This window comes from Dermochelys coriacea, chromosome 5, assembly GCF_009764565.3.
Source record: "Dermochelys coriacea isolate rDerCor1 chromosome 5, rDerCor1.pri.v4, whole genome shotgun sequence".
In the NCBI taxonomy this organism is placed as follows: domain Eukaryota; kingdom Metazoa; phylum Chordata; order Testudines; family Dermochelyidae; genus Dermochelys; species Dermochelys coriacea.
The window spans coordinates 114,074,363-114,087,415 of NC_050072.1; the positions used below are offsets into that span (position 1 = coordinate 114,074,363).

The 13,053-nt window shown below is 43.6% G+C and overlaps 1 protein-coding gene across 6 annotated transcripts in view; it reads right to left on the reverse strand.

Annotated features, from left to right (window-relative positions):
• MLLT3 (MLLT3 super elongation complex subunit) overlaps window positions 1-13,053 on the reverse strand; it is a 235,518-nt gene that overhangs the window by 181,527 nt on the left and 40,938 nt on the right. The window lies entirely within an intron of this gene.

A 13,053-nucleotide genomic window follows, 5' to 3' on the forward strand; every position in this document is an offset into this window, starting at 1 on the left:
ATGGGTGAAGTGAAGTGATGTTATCTCTGACATTGTGTTCCTTTCACACAGTCAGAGAGCAAACACCCTTCTCTCCTCCACCACCATGCTGTTAGACAGAGAGCCTAATCTGCCTTGGCCATGATTCCTATATGGGCTAGAAGCTCCATTGTGATTACATCATTCACCCTCTAGGAGTGGGAAGTCTGACATACATTTGAAAAACTCAGAGATCCTGCCTATACCATACCCCCTTTATACAGATCTCAGAGTATTTGTGGAAGAGTGGGAAGAGGGAGAGGGTAAGTGAAAGAGCTCTGCTCAGCCGCCTCCTTATCAGGTATCATACAACCTGTTCCTCTCCTTGCCTCAGGTCAGTTACCAGATCATGTGACAACCCAACGAGAATTAAACTTACCCAGTGCATCTCCTATTCCTCTGCCCAGTTGGTCTGTGTTGGTACCACACAGCTGGTTGTCAGCAATCGGCCCTGCACCACTTGGAGACCAGTCCTATGTGGCACAGCTCCCAGAATCAGAAAAATGCCTTGGCTTTTCAAATACTTTGTACACATCAGAACATCCAAATCCTGAACTCATAAATAGATATTTGAGACGTGTGAAACCACCTCAGCTCTCAGAGCTAGAGCTGGATCTGGCAACTCTTGATAGGCAAATGGCTGCAGAGGAAGTTGAAGTTGTAATAAAGAATTTAAAATCCAATAAAGTTCCAGGTACCAGTGGGTTATTTTGAGAGCATTACAGAGCTCTAAAACAAGTGTTGATCCCCATTTTAACCCAATTGTTAAATGGTATAGTGCATGGAAACAACATTCCAGATTTATGGAGGAAGGCAAAAATTGTGACCACTCCTGAAGAAAAAGATCTTACCAGTTGTTCATCATACAGACCTATTTCTTCAATGACATGGATGCTAAAATTTATGCATAGGTACTAGCAAATAGACTGAGCACCATCTTGCCCAAATTTGTTCATCCTGACCAATCTTGATTCATTGTTAGCAGGCATCTATCTGATAATATCAGAAAAACTCTGAATCCGATCAATAATGTTAATTCTATCAATTCTTCCAGTGCACTGCTTTTTCTGGATGTTGAAAAAGCCATTGACCAGCAGGAGTGGGAATACCTCAGAGAGATTTCGGTAGGGTTTGGCTTTGGAAATGAGTTTTCTATGGGCATGCTGGCCTGTATGCTCATTCTAAAATGTCATCTTGGATTAACAGTCATCAATCCCCTCCTTTTAATTTGTCTAGGTATACGAGACAAGGTTGCCCGTTATCCCTGTTTGCTTTGGCAAATGAGCCATTTACAATAAATGTGAGAAACATCCACTTGGGTAAAGGAGATCAAAACTGCTTAAAGATCAAAACACAAAATAGTTTTGTATGCTGACCATGTCTTGTTATAGTTGCAGGATCCAGAAGCCTCATTAAAAATTATAGAGCAATTGATTTGGGAATTTGGGCAGGTTTCAGACTGCAAAATAAAGTAAGATAAATCTGAAATTTTAGGAATTAATATTCCCAAAAGAGTCAAACAGAGCTTTTGTCAGCTAAATAAATGTGAATGGGCAAAGGAATCTTTAAACTAGTTAGGAATAAATATCGTGAAGAAACAAATCTTTTTACAGCCAAATTACCGTCTGCTGTGGAATAAAACAACAAGAGAGTTGAAGGAATGGAACAAATATGAAATATCTTGGCTAGAGAGGATAGCGTCTTATTTCAGTGCATCCCTGGTAGTATCCCTGACATGAAGTTAAAAACATGGCACAATGTGCTATTAAAATTCATATGGAAAGATAAACAAAGAGTGAGTTCTAAAGTTCTGTTTAAGCCTACAGAGTGGGGTGGATTATTGTACCCTAATTTGGCTTATTATTATAGAATCATAGACATGTAGGGCTGGAAGGGACCTCAAGAAGTCATCAAGTCCAGCCTTCTGTGCTCAGGCAAGACCAAAGAAACTTAGACCATTCCTGAAAGGTGTTTGTCCGAACTATTCTTAAAAACCTCTAATGAGAGGATTCCATAATTTCTCTTGGGAAGTCTGTTGTGGTGCTTAACTCCCTTATTGTTGTTGAAAGTTCTTCCTAATATCAAATTTAAATCTTCCTTGCTGCAGATTAAGCCCATTACTTCTTGTCCTCACTTCAGAGGATATGAAGAAGTTGATCACCATCCTCTTTATAAAACCTCTTACTATATTTGAAGACTTATCAGGTTCCCCCTCACTCTTCCTCTCTCAAGACTAAACATATCCAGTTGCTTTAACCTTTCCTCATACCTCAGGTTTTCTAAACTTTTTCCTTAGAATTAAAATGATGTGATCAATTGGGTTAACAGGCCATCCAAACACAGGATAAAACTCAAACAAGACTGGAACCCAAATATAGTTATATAGAGAAAGTAAGTTAAAAAGAAATTTAGGTCACCAAAAAATTTTTATTTTTTTTAAGTAAGTCACCTATTCATCCAGACCATCTTACCAGCTCTGGACAATTTTTTTAAATTCCTGTCACTGAGGCCCTCTCCCTTAGATACATTCATTAATAATCAGGAATTTATCCCTAGGAAATATCCAAGTGATGACTCATTGTGGGTAAGAGCTGAGATTACTCCATTTGGACAGCTGTTCCTGGGTCCTGATTTGAAATCATACCAAAAGATATGTAATATTGTAAATAATATAAAGATTCCATATTTTCAATATTTACAGGTCAAACATTTTATTGTGAAATCTGGATACAAGATTGACTATCTAGACTTTTAATCACATTTGAGCAGTTGACCCAGGAGCAAGCTAGAACAAAAAGCTTAATCTCTACTATATAAGTAATTTTGATTGAAAAGATATTGATGAGAAAATAACCCAAATGAAAAGATGGAAGAGGGATTTGGTTAAAGAAACTGACCTGGATGAGTGGATCACTATGTGGGAAAAAGGGTATACATCTTTAATTTGTGTAGCTCATAGAAACTTTTTTTTTTAATAAAATTGCTGTCTAGATGCCATTTGACTCCAATTAAGCTCCATCATCTTTTTTGCTACTAGAGATGCATTCTGTTGGAGGGGTTGAGAGAAATGGGAACATAATTGCACATGTGGTGGGTGTGTCCAGGAATTACACAATTTTGGGAGGAAATTATTAAAAAAAGATTCAAAAATGCTGCATGTTATTGGAAGAATGAGATTTCTCCTATGGAATTGTGAGATAGGAGAATATGGACTGTCCTTGCAATGGAAAAGCTCTCTCACCAAGTACGTACACAAAGAGAAGTACTAAAAAGAAGTCTGGTATCACCCTTTTTAGCATACTCAGAGGAGGACAGCTCCCCAGCCAGCAAGCCAAAGTCCTTATCCAGGTTCTTTGAATTTTAATCCGATCCTGAATAAGTAATGAATTATGTACAATATAGTATGTTAATGTTTTATTGTAACTTTGCCTTAACAACTTTTAGAAGAAAATGCCTTGGCAACTTCCCAATATGTAGCAGACAGCCTCATGGTATAGCTTATGTAGGTTGGAAAAGAAGAATTACTTGTATTATGGGAGTATCAAGAGGGCCCAATTAAGATCAGAAAGAGACAGACAATCTGTGCCACAAGGAGCTTACAATAAGCAAGACACACACAGAGTAGAAAAGAAAACAGCCATCCAGAAGCAAAATGACTTGCCCAAGACACACATGTGCATATTCTGTCATCATACAATTGAGAAGCATATTGTTCAAATTAATATATTATACAGTGATTATACTTACATTTCTAATACTGAAGGGTAAGGGCTTAGTGGAGGGTGAGTGAAAACAAGGAAGCAGGATTACTGTTAAGTGATAGGAAATTAAAAATAAGAATTTACTTAGTTTTCAGAATTTACAATAAATGTTTCTTAAGTGACATTATATGAATGTCATTTTAAAGGGCAAGGTACTCAGCCTTAACTGTACCATACAGCTTTTTGTCAGAGAATTTTAAATGACTAAGTTCATCGTGGTCACATGGGCTTCAATACACTTGTATCTGGCAAATCAGCTTTCTCCGTAAACTAGAAGATTCTCTCTTATTTAAGGCCAAAACCTAGTTACACAGGAGACAGTGGGAGTTTTACCATGAACATAAGAATAGCCATAAAGGGTGAGACCAATGGTCCATCTAGCCCAATATCTTGTCTTGACAGTGCCAGATGAGGGAATGAACAGAACAGGGCAATCATCAAGTGATCCATCCATCCATCTAATCTGAGCTTCTGGCAGTCCAAAACTTAGGGAAACCTAGAGCATGGGGTTGCGCCCCTGACCACCTTGGCTATCAGCTACTGATGGACAAGGGATTTCAATGAAACCAGGATTTAGCTCCCAGAAAATTTGTTCCAATTGGCTTAGAGATGAGGGATCAAGGACAGGACAAGACAGTCTCCCAGAAGCCTCCCTTACTCTTAAATTCAGTTATCCCACAAGGTCATTTAACATGAAAACCTAAACAATGAAGAACTCTTCCTATTTCAGAAACCACTAAAAAAGAAAGCCAACAAGAATCACAGCAGCGCACTAAACTCTGTCTTCTTGGAACAAAGCCAAGTTCCATCACCTGTGTTACCATTTTAGAATACAAAAATGTTTAATGATGTATCTGTTGCCAGTCTTCAAAAATAGAAAAAATTAAAAAAAACAGATTTTAAAATACTACCTATAGCCACAGCTGCAAATGATAATCACATCAAAAATGCCTGAGGAGAGAGAAATCAGGCATTAGTAAGTATCAAGGTAGTAACCCCAAAATAGTCATTAATGCAAGGGTGGAGATGAAGAGTAACGGGAATTCTTACATAAGGCTAAATATTCAGATTATTTCATTAAAGTTCATCAAAATTTTTGCACTATTAAATGTGAGAACAGTCAACATTAATAATCAATACTTCTTTCATTATATGATGCCAAATCTTCCAGATATTTCTTGGTAAGTTTCATATTTATTAAGTTCTTTGGCTCCCAAATAGCTAGAAAAGGAAGAGTTAAACATTAAACTGACTCTGACCTTTAAAGTGTGCCACCAGAACATATCAGACTGGAGCTTATTCATAGATAAACCTCTTTGTTACTCTTACCACACAATTACTATATTGTTTTTTCCAGTGAACAAACTCAGAGCAATAAGTAACCAACTTTCCAAGTATCATGATTCATTGACAACTCTTGCCTAACACATTAATAAGAAATTTGTCAATCCTCTAACCATCCCACTCTACACATGTTGAATTTGCTGCAAAGCAACAGACAGTTTATTAATTTTAAGAAGGGATTAAAAATAGTATTTCTAGTGAGACGGGGCAAGGCCAGATGGCTATAGAAAAGTAGTGGGAGATAGATATATTAGCTCCAGGCTAAACAAATCCCTGATATCAGGTTAAGTGAAATGAAAGCTGCTCCAGGTCAATTAAGACACTTGGGGCCAATTCAGAACTTTCCAGAAGGCAGAGAGAATGCTATGTTGAGCCTGGAGTAGAGGGTGGGCCCGGGCCCCTCCCCCCCACCTTTGCCCCCTGTTTAATCACTGAGACTGGGAGACAACAGAGGCTGTTCAAGGAAGAATAACCTCCTCACCTCCTCGCTGGCTCATGATGAAAATGGCTCAGTAGACTGTGACCCTTGACTCTAAAGAAAGAAGGGTTACATGGAGGGTTACAGTGAGCCTCTGAGACTAGCGAAATCCGCTAGGATACGCGGGACCCATGGAGGCAAGGACAGACCTTTGTCACAACTGGTGTCAGGAGTGGGACTTCATTCACAGCGTGGTGGAAAAAAGAGATTTAAAAAAAAGGGCACTGGTGTTTTAGATTTTTTTTTGTTTTGGTTTTTGTTTGGTTTGTTTGCTTTATACCACAATGGAGGAGGTGGTAAGAGCTCTGGTACAAGCCACAGCAGGCCAGCAGGAGGCCACCAGGCCCAGGGGTCCGACGGGACGCGAACCCTGAGGGCCACTGGTTGTTTGCAAAAGATGACGTCAAGAGATGATGTAGAAGCAGATCTCCTCTCATTCGAAAGGACTACCCAGCGTGAAGCGTGGCCCCAGGAGCAGTGGGCCAGCATTCTCGCCCCTTTTTTGTGTGGAGAGGCCCAGAAAGCCTACTTTGACTTGCCTGCTACGGATGCCACTGACTATACCCGTCTGAAAGCAGAGATCCTAGCACAGGCCAGGGTAAGGGCAGCGGTAAGGGCCCAGAGGTTCCATGAGTGGAAATACCAGAAGAACAAACCCCCGAAGTCCCAGCTATTTGACCTCATACCCCTCGCACGGAAGTGATTACAGCCCGAGGTGTGCAGGCCGGAGGATATTTTGGAGACCCGGGTCATAGACCATTACATGTGGGGACTGCCACCAGATCTCCGCAAATGGATAGGCCAGAACGATCCGTCCACGTACGACGAGATGATCACACTGGTAGAAAGATGGATGACAGCCAGGGGACTGACCCGACTACCCAAGGAAGGCCCCTTTCGAAGCAAACACCCGACCCCAACCCTGGAGGGTTGGGCAGCCAAACCCCCGGGGAGTCCTAGGTGGAAGAAAGGGGGGCCAAAAACCAGCAGGGACCCCAGAAGGAAGGGACTGGCCTGAGTAGGAGGAACCTCAGGACTAAACCCTCTAATCCCCGGAATAGGGGAGTGATTAAAAGCAATTATAGATGTTATGCATGTGGGGAGTGAGGACACATAGCAGCACAGTGTCCCAGAACCAAGCAGCCTATGCAATGTAACTTGGAGGATTGGGAGGTCCCAAGCTCTCTTATCCACCTCGCGGGGGTTGCATTAGCCCCACATAATTACACCAGGCCAGCGAGGATAAATGGAGCAGAGACTACAGCGCTTGTGGACTCTGGGAGTGCTATCACCCTCATATCGGGTAAGCTGATAAAAAAATATTCAGCTGCTACAAGCCAAAACACATAGCAGTGACGTGCATGCAAGGGGCCATGAGCCATTACTCCACCATCCCAGTGGAGACAGAGGTTCAGGGAAACCCCATTGAGTTGACTGTGGGTGTAGTTCCTAAACTCCCATATTCTGTATTCATTGGGAGGGACTATCCAGGGTTTGATAATTTACTCCCCCCCCCCCCCCGAGAGGCTGGAGGGAGGTGGGGACCCTGAGGACAGCGACTCGTCACCGGGGGAATGTCAACCCCCAATGTTCACTGAGATTTCTCAGGATTCTCTCTCTCAGCCTCCCAAAAGACCCGGAAGACAAAAAAAAAAAAAAAAAAAAAAAAAAAAGAAGAGGGGAAGGCCACGAAGGCCTTGGGAACCCAGATCCTGACCCCGGGCCAGAAGATCTCCCTAGTAGGCAGATGGACATGAGCAGCCAACAGAGAAACTTCCACCACAGAAGGTGAGCCAGAAGCTGCCCCCAGCCATGATGGCAACGAGCTGTTGGAAGAAGCAGAAGCTGGCCCCTGGGAGCTTGGGCAGGTTAGTCCCGGGACAGAGACTTTTGGGCGGGACCAGGCGGAGGACCCAGATATGATAACGCCAGGAAAGAGATGGCCGAGATCGATGGGATACCCGTGGATGGGAAGGTCCGGGGTCCCGGACCTTACTTTATAGTGAAGAAAGATCTCCTGTACCGCGTGGTGCAAATGCAGGAGCAAGAGATACAACAACTTCCAGTGCCATGAAAACATCAAAAAGCTATATTGAGTCTTGCCCACAGTCACCTGTTTGGAGGATACCTAGAGGTAGAGAAAACCCAGGCACGGATCCTGTGGAGGTTCTTCTGGCCAGGAGTACATGAAGTTATCCAGCGATATTGCACCTCTTGTCCGGAGCGTCAGTTATATAGCCTTCGCCCGCACTTGCGGGCTCCTTTGATACCTCTTCCAATAATAGAGGTTCCTTTTGAACGGATAGCCATGGATCTGGTAGGGCCCCTAGAGAAGACAGCTCCGGGCAACCTATACGTGCTTGTTGTACTGGACTATGCAACCCGGTACCCAGAAGCTGTTCCCCTGCGCAACACAGCTTCCAAGACAATAGCGAAGGAGCCAGTACAGATCTTTGCCCAGGTTGGTCTACCCAAGAAAATATTGACTGATCAAGGGACACCTTTCATGTCCAAGCTGATGAAAGATCTCTATTCATTGCTCCATGTACAAGTCCTACGGACCTCTGTATACCACCCGCAAACAGATGGCCTTGTGGAACGGTTCAATAGGACCCTCAAGGCCATGATCAGGAAAGTGGTGAGCTGGGATGGGAAAGATTGGGATAGCCTATTGCCTTACCTCATGTTTGCCATCCGGGAGGTTCTGCAAGCCTCCACGGGTTTCTCTTCATTCTAACTATTATATGGGCGCCACCGTCGGGGCATATTAGATATAGCCAGAGAAGCCTGGGAAGAGGAGCCAAATCCCGGAAAGAGCATAGTTGAGCATGTACTGCAGATGAGAGATCGGATAGCCCGAGTTACACCCATTGTACAGGAACACTTGGAGAGAGCACAGGAGACCCAACGAACCCATTATAACCACCAAGCAAAGCTTCGACGGTTCCAACCAGGGGATCAGGTGATGGTGCCTGGTGCCCACAGCAGAAAATAAACCGTTGGCCCAGTGGCAGGGACCCTACGAAATAATCGAAGCCGTGGGAGAGGTGAACTATAAGGTGTGGCAGCCAGGCCACTGGAAATCAGAGAAAATTTACCACATCAATCTTCTAAAACCTTGGCACGATCGAGAGACATGCTTAGTCATGCAGAAGACCCTTCCCCAGGAGGGTAACTTACACGAGCAAGTGAGGATATCATCCGACTTGACACCGATCTAAAAGATCGAGGCAGCCGACATGATTAGTCACAAGAGATGTTTTCTCTACAAAACCAAGGTGGACGACTGAGACCTATCACCATATCCGCACGATCCCTGGAGTCAAGGTAACATTCAGACCCTTCCGAATCCCAGCAGCCAAAAGAGAGGAAATCAAGGCCGAAGTAAAGAAAAATGTTAGAATTAGGGGTTATTGAAGAATCTTACAGTCAGTGGTCCAGTCCAATTGTTCTAGTGCCTAAACCTGATGGTACCATGAGATTCTGTAATGACTTTCGCCGACTGAATGAAATATCCCAGTTTGATGCATACCCCATACCACGCATCGACGAACTGGTTGACCGACTGGATAGTGCCCGATTCTTGACTACACTGGATCTGACAAAAGGTATGGCAGATTCCTCTGACCAAAGAAGCTAAAGAAAAGACAGCATTCTCCACCCCGGATGGACTATTCCAGTACACTGTCCTTCCTTTTGGGCTACATGGGGCCCCAGTCACATTCCAGCACCTCATGGATAAGCTGCTGCACCCTCATACTTGTTATGCAGCTGCATACATAGAGGATGTCATCATCCATACGTCAGACTGGGGAACCCACTGGGAGAAAGTTGAGGCAGTACTGCGCACCTTAAGGCGAGCTGGCCTCACTGCTAATTCTGCTAAATGCGCCATAGAGGCTAGGTACCTGGGATATATTGTGGGAAGGGGCATAGCGAAGCCCCAAATGAATAAGCTAGAGGCAATTCAAAACTGGCCCCGGCCGACCCGAAAGAAGCAGGTCCGTGCGTTCCTAGGCGTGGTAGGCTACTACCGACGGTTTATTCCCCACTTCGCCAAGTCCCCAACAGACCTGGTGAAGACCCAAGGTCCAGACATGGTAAAGTGGACCGACGCAGCAGAGGGGGCATTTACAGATCTTTGGACAGCCCTCTGTAATGACTCCATACTCATAGCCCCAGACTTTAACAGGGAATTTATTTTACTAACAGACGCTTCCGAGTTGGGGTTGGGAGCAGTTCTGTCACAAATGGTGGGAGAAAAGGAACACCCGATCTTCTATCTAAGCAGAAAGCTTCTCCCAAGAGAACAGAAATGTGCAGTAGTCGAGAGAGAATGCCTTGCTGTCAAATGGGCTATACAGAGACACTGTATTATTACCTCTTAAGCCGGCGATTTACTCTTGTGACAGACCATGCCCCCCTCCAGTGGGTGCAGCGGAATAAGGAAAAGAATGCAAGGGTCACCAGGTGGTTCTTATCCCTCCAACCATTCCAGTTCCGCATACGGCACAGGGCTGGATGCCACCATGGCAACGCTGATAGTCTGTCACGAGCATATTGCCTGGCATCCAAGTTGCCCAACTCTATGGTGTTGAGCGGGGAGGAGGGGAGGGATACGTGACGGGGCAAGGCCAGATGGCTATAGAAAAGTAGTGGGAGATAGATATATTAGCTCCAGGCTAAACAAATCCCTGGTACCAGGTTAAGTGAAATGGAAGCTGCTCCAGGTCAATTAAGACACTTGGGGCCAATTAAGAACTTTCCAGAAGGCAGGGAGAATGCTATGTTGATTGGGACACCTGAAGCCAATCAGGGGCTGGCTGAAACTAGTTAAAAGCCTCCCAGTCCGTCAAGTGGGTGTGCATGTCAGGAGCTGTGGGAAGAAGTTGCGTGGTTGGAGAGGCTGAGTAGTACACACCATATCAGGCACAAGGAAGGAGGCTGTGAGATAAGGGTGAAGTGGAGCTTGAGGAAGGGAGGACTGCTGTGGGGGAAGTAGCCCAGGGAATTGTACATGTCACGTTTCTAAAAGGTCAGCTACCATAGCTGATACTATTAGGATCCCTGGGCTGGAGCCCGGAGTAGAGGGTGGGCCCGGGCTCCCCCCCCGACCTTTGCCTCCTGTTTCATCACTGAGACTGGGAGACAACAGAGACTGTGCAAAGAAGGATAACTTCTCCTCCCCTCCCTCGCTGGCTTATGATGAAAATGGCTCAGTAGACTATGACCCTTGTCTCTAGAGAAAGAAGGGTTACGTGGAGGGTCACAGTGAGCCTCTGAGGCTAGTGAAATCCGCCAGGAAATGCAGGAACCACGGAGGCAAGGACAGAGCTTTGTCACACTAGGCTTAATATAGGGAACCCTGCATATTATTTCCAAAGTCAAATAGGAAAGAACTTGTTTCATCCTTTTTGATAGCCTGAATAGATTTGAAACGCTCCTTCATGCAAGACCTAGAGAGAGAGAGAGAGAGAGAGAGAGAGAGAGAGAGAGAGAGAGAGAGAGAGAGAGTCAGTCCCCACCTTAGTTTCCTTCTTCTCTAATCAGGCTGCATCACCCAACATTGAACTGAAGAGGATAAGTTCAACGAGACAATTTATGTCAAAAAGGAAAAACTGTGGTCAATCTTGTGTTTCCTCCTCCACTGAAAGTGGTGATTGCCGCTTGTTCAAGCCATTTCTGCAGGTCCCCAGGGTTGGATTTAATCACAAGCAGGACAAGCAACTGTTGAAGATGCTGCATCTATAGAAAGCCCTTAATATGGTTTAGTTCCCTCATGAGGTTGAATTGCTGAGTCTGCTGTTGAAATCACCAAAGCAATTTCAAATCTGGTTTACTTTTACTGAAGTATTTCAACTTCGCCCATCACTGAGAAGAAGAAAATAAGTCCTGGCGGGAGACATTTTCTTTTCCTGTGAGAGCGACAGCACACACTTTCAAGGAACCACTGCCTCCAGGAAAATTGATTTCTGCATCAGGATGCCACAGAAACAAAAGGGAGGCCTTCAATCAACTGACGTAAGGTAGGAAAAACAGAGTGGGAAAGATGTCTCATGTATTGTTAAAATGCTACCTCCTGCCAGCTATTTTCCAAACACTGTCTGGGGAAGGACTTACCCACTACTTATATTTAGGATTCAAAACTGACAGAATATTTTGTTTCTTCACTTTTCATCTCCCTGTCTCAATTTAATTCTAAGTCAGCCTCCAGCTCCCTACCAAAGGATTCCCCCACTGTTCCCCATCTGGGGCCTCTAATCTGCCGTTCCCAGTAAGAGCCTCCTTGGTTAACTTTAATAGCAAAACTAACAGTTATGATCTTAACCTGTAAGCATTTCTTGGCCCATACGTGTAAAATCCTAGACAATCCTGCATAATATCAAGGAGAAGTATGGTCCATGTGATAGATGTTGATGTAAAAAGTGCAGCACTATGTAAATGCACAACTTTGGATATATGCATTATTTTAAAGAGAATTTATATGTAGAGTATCTAACATCCCAATAGACTGAACTCCTCCGTTTATCGGCAGAGAAGGTATAACATGGGCTTTCCCCACCAATGTGCCTCAACATCTGAAAAGGCACCTCATGGGAAGAGTTTAGTCTCATACCCATTGAGTCTTTGCACAGTAGGGCTGCCAACATAGCGGAGAGTTATCAGTTAGATTTTTGTGACATAGCCACTAGGCTGAAATCACTAACTAGTTTCACATAAGCCATTAGAAAGCATCAGAAAATAACAACATTAGATCACAACAGAATTGGACCAGGCTTGAACCACAGAGCCAAAATCTAAGTTTCTATATCCATCCTCCCCAACGCCTGAGCTATCCATTCAGTTCCTAGGTACTTTTTTTTTTTTAAACACACACACACACACACACACACAAAGTTTCCATAAATAACTGCATTACAAAAGTTTAATAATATGAGGGTGGAGCTGCGTAACTATCAAAATCACTGACAAAGGTTAAAAGAACAATGTACACTGTACTTTTAAAGTTGCATTACTGGTCTCGTATTTGGTTAAACAAGGAAGTTAAAAACCTTCAAGTATTTCTAACCTGCTAATTAAGTTTCTCAAGGTCAAGCCCAGGAACTGTGCAAGTGGAGACAGAAGACATCTAACAAAATCTCTTTTCTCTTACATGAGAAAGGCTTGCCAGCTAACAGAATTTTGTTGGTATCTCACTGAACAGTAGATGTAGTAATTTAAAAAAAAAAAACTAAAATCTTATAGTAGTTTTAACCACTTGATGAATAACTATTTGTGAACCAAACAAAAAAAAAAATAGTATGTTAGTCCTTCTAAATGGAACTAGCCAGTAGCCCATGCACACCACTAGATGTCCCTCTGTTGTCCGTTAACATCTCATTACATCATGGTGGTGGCGGCAACAGTACCATATAATGGTTTTAAGATGAACTGCGTGACTGGCACATTTTG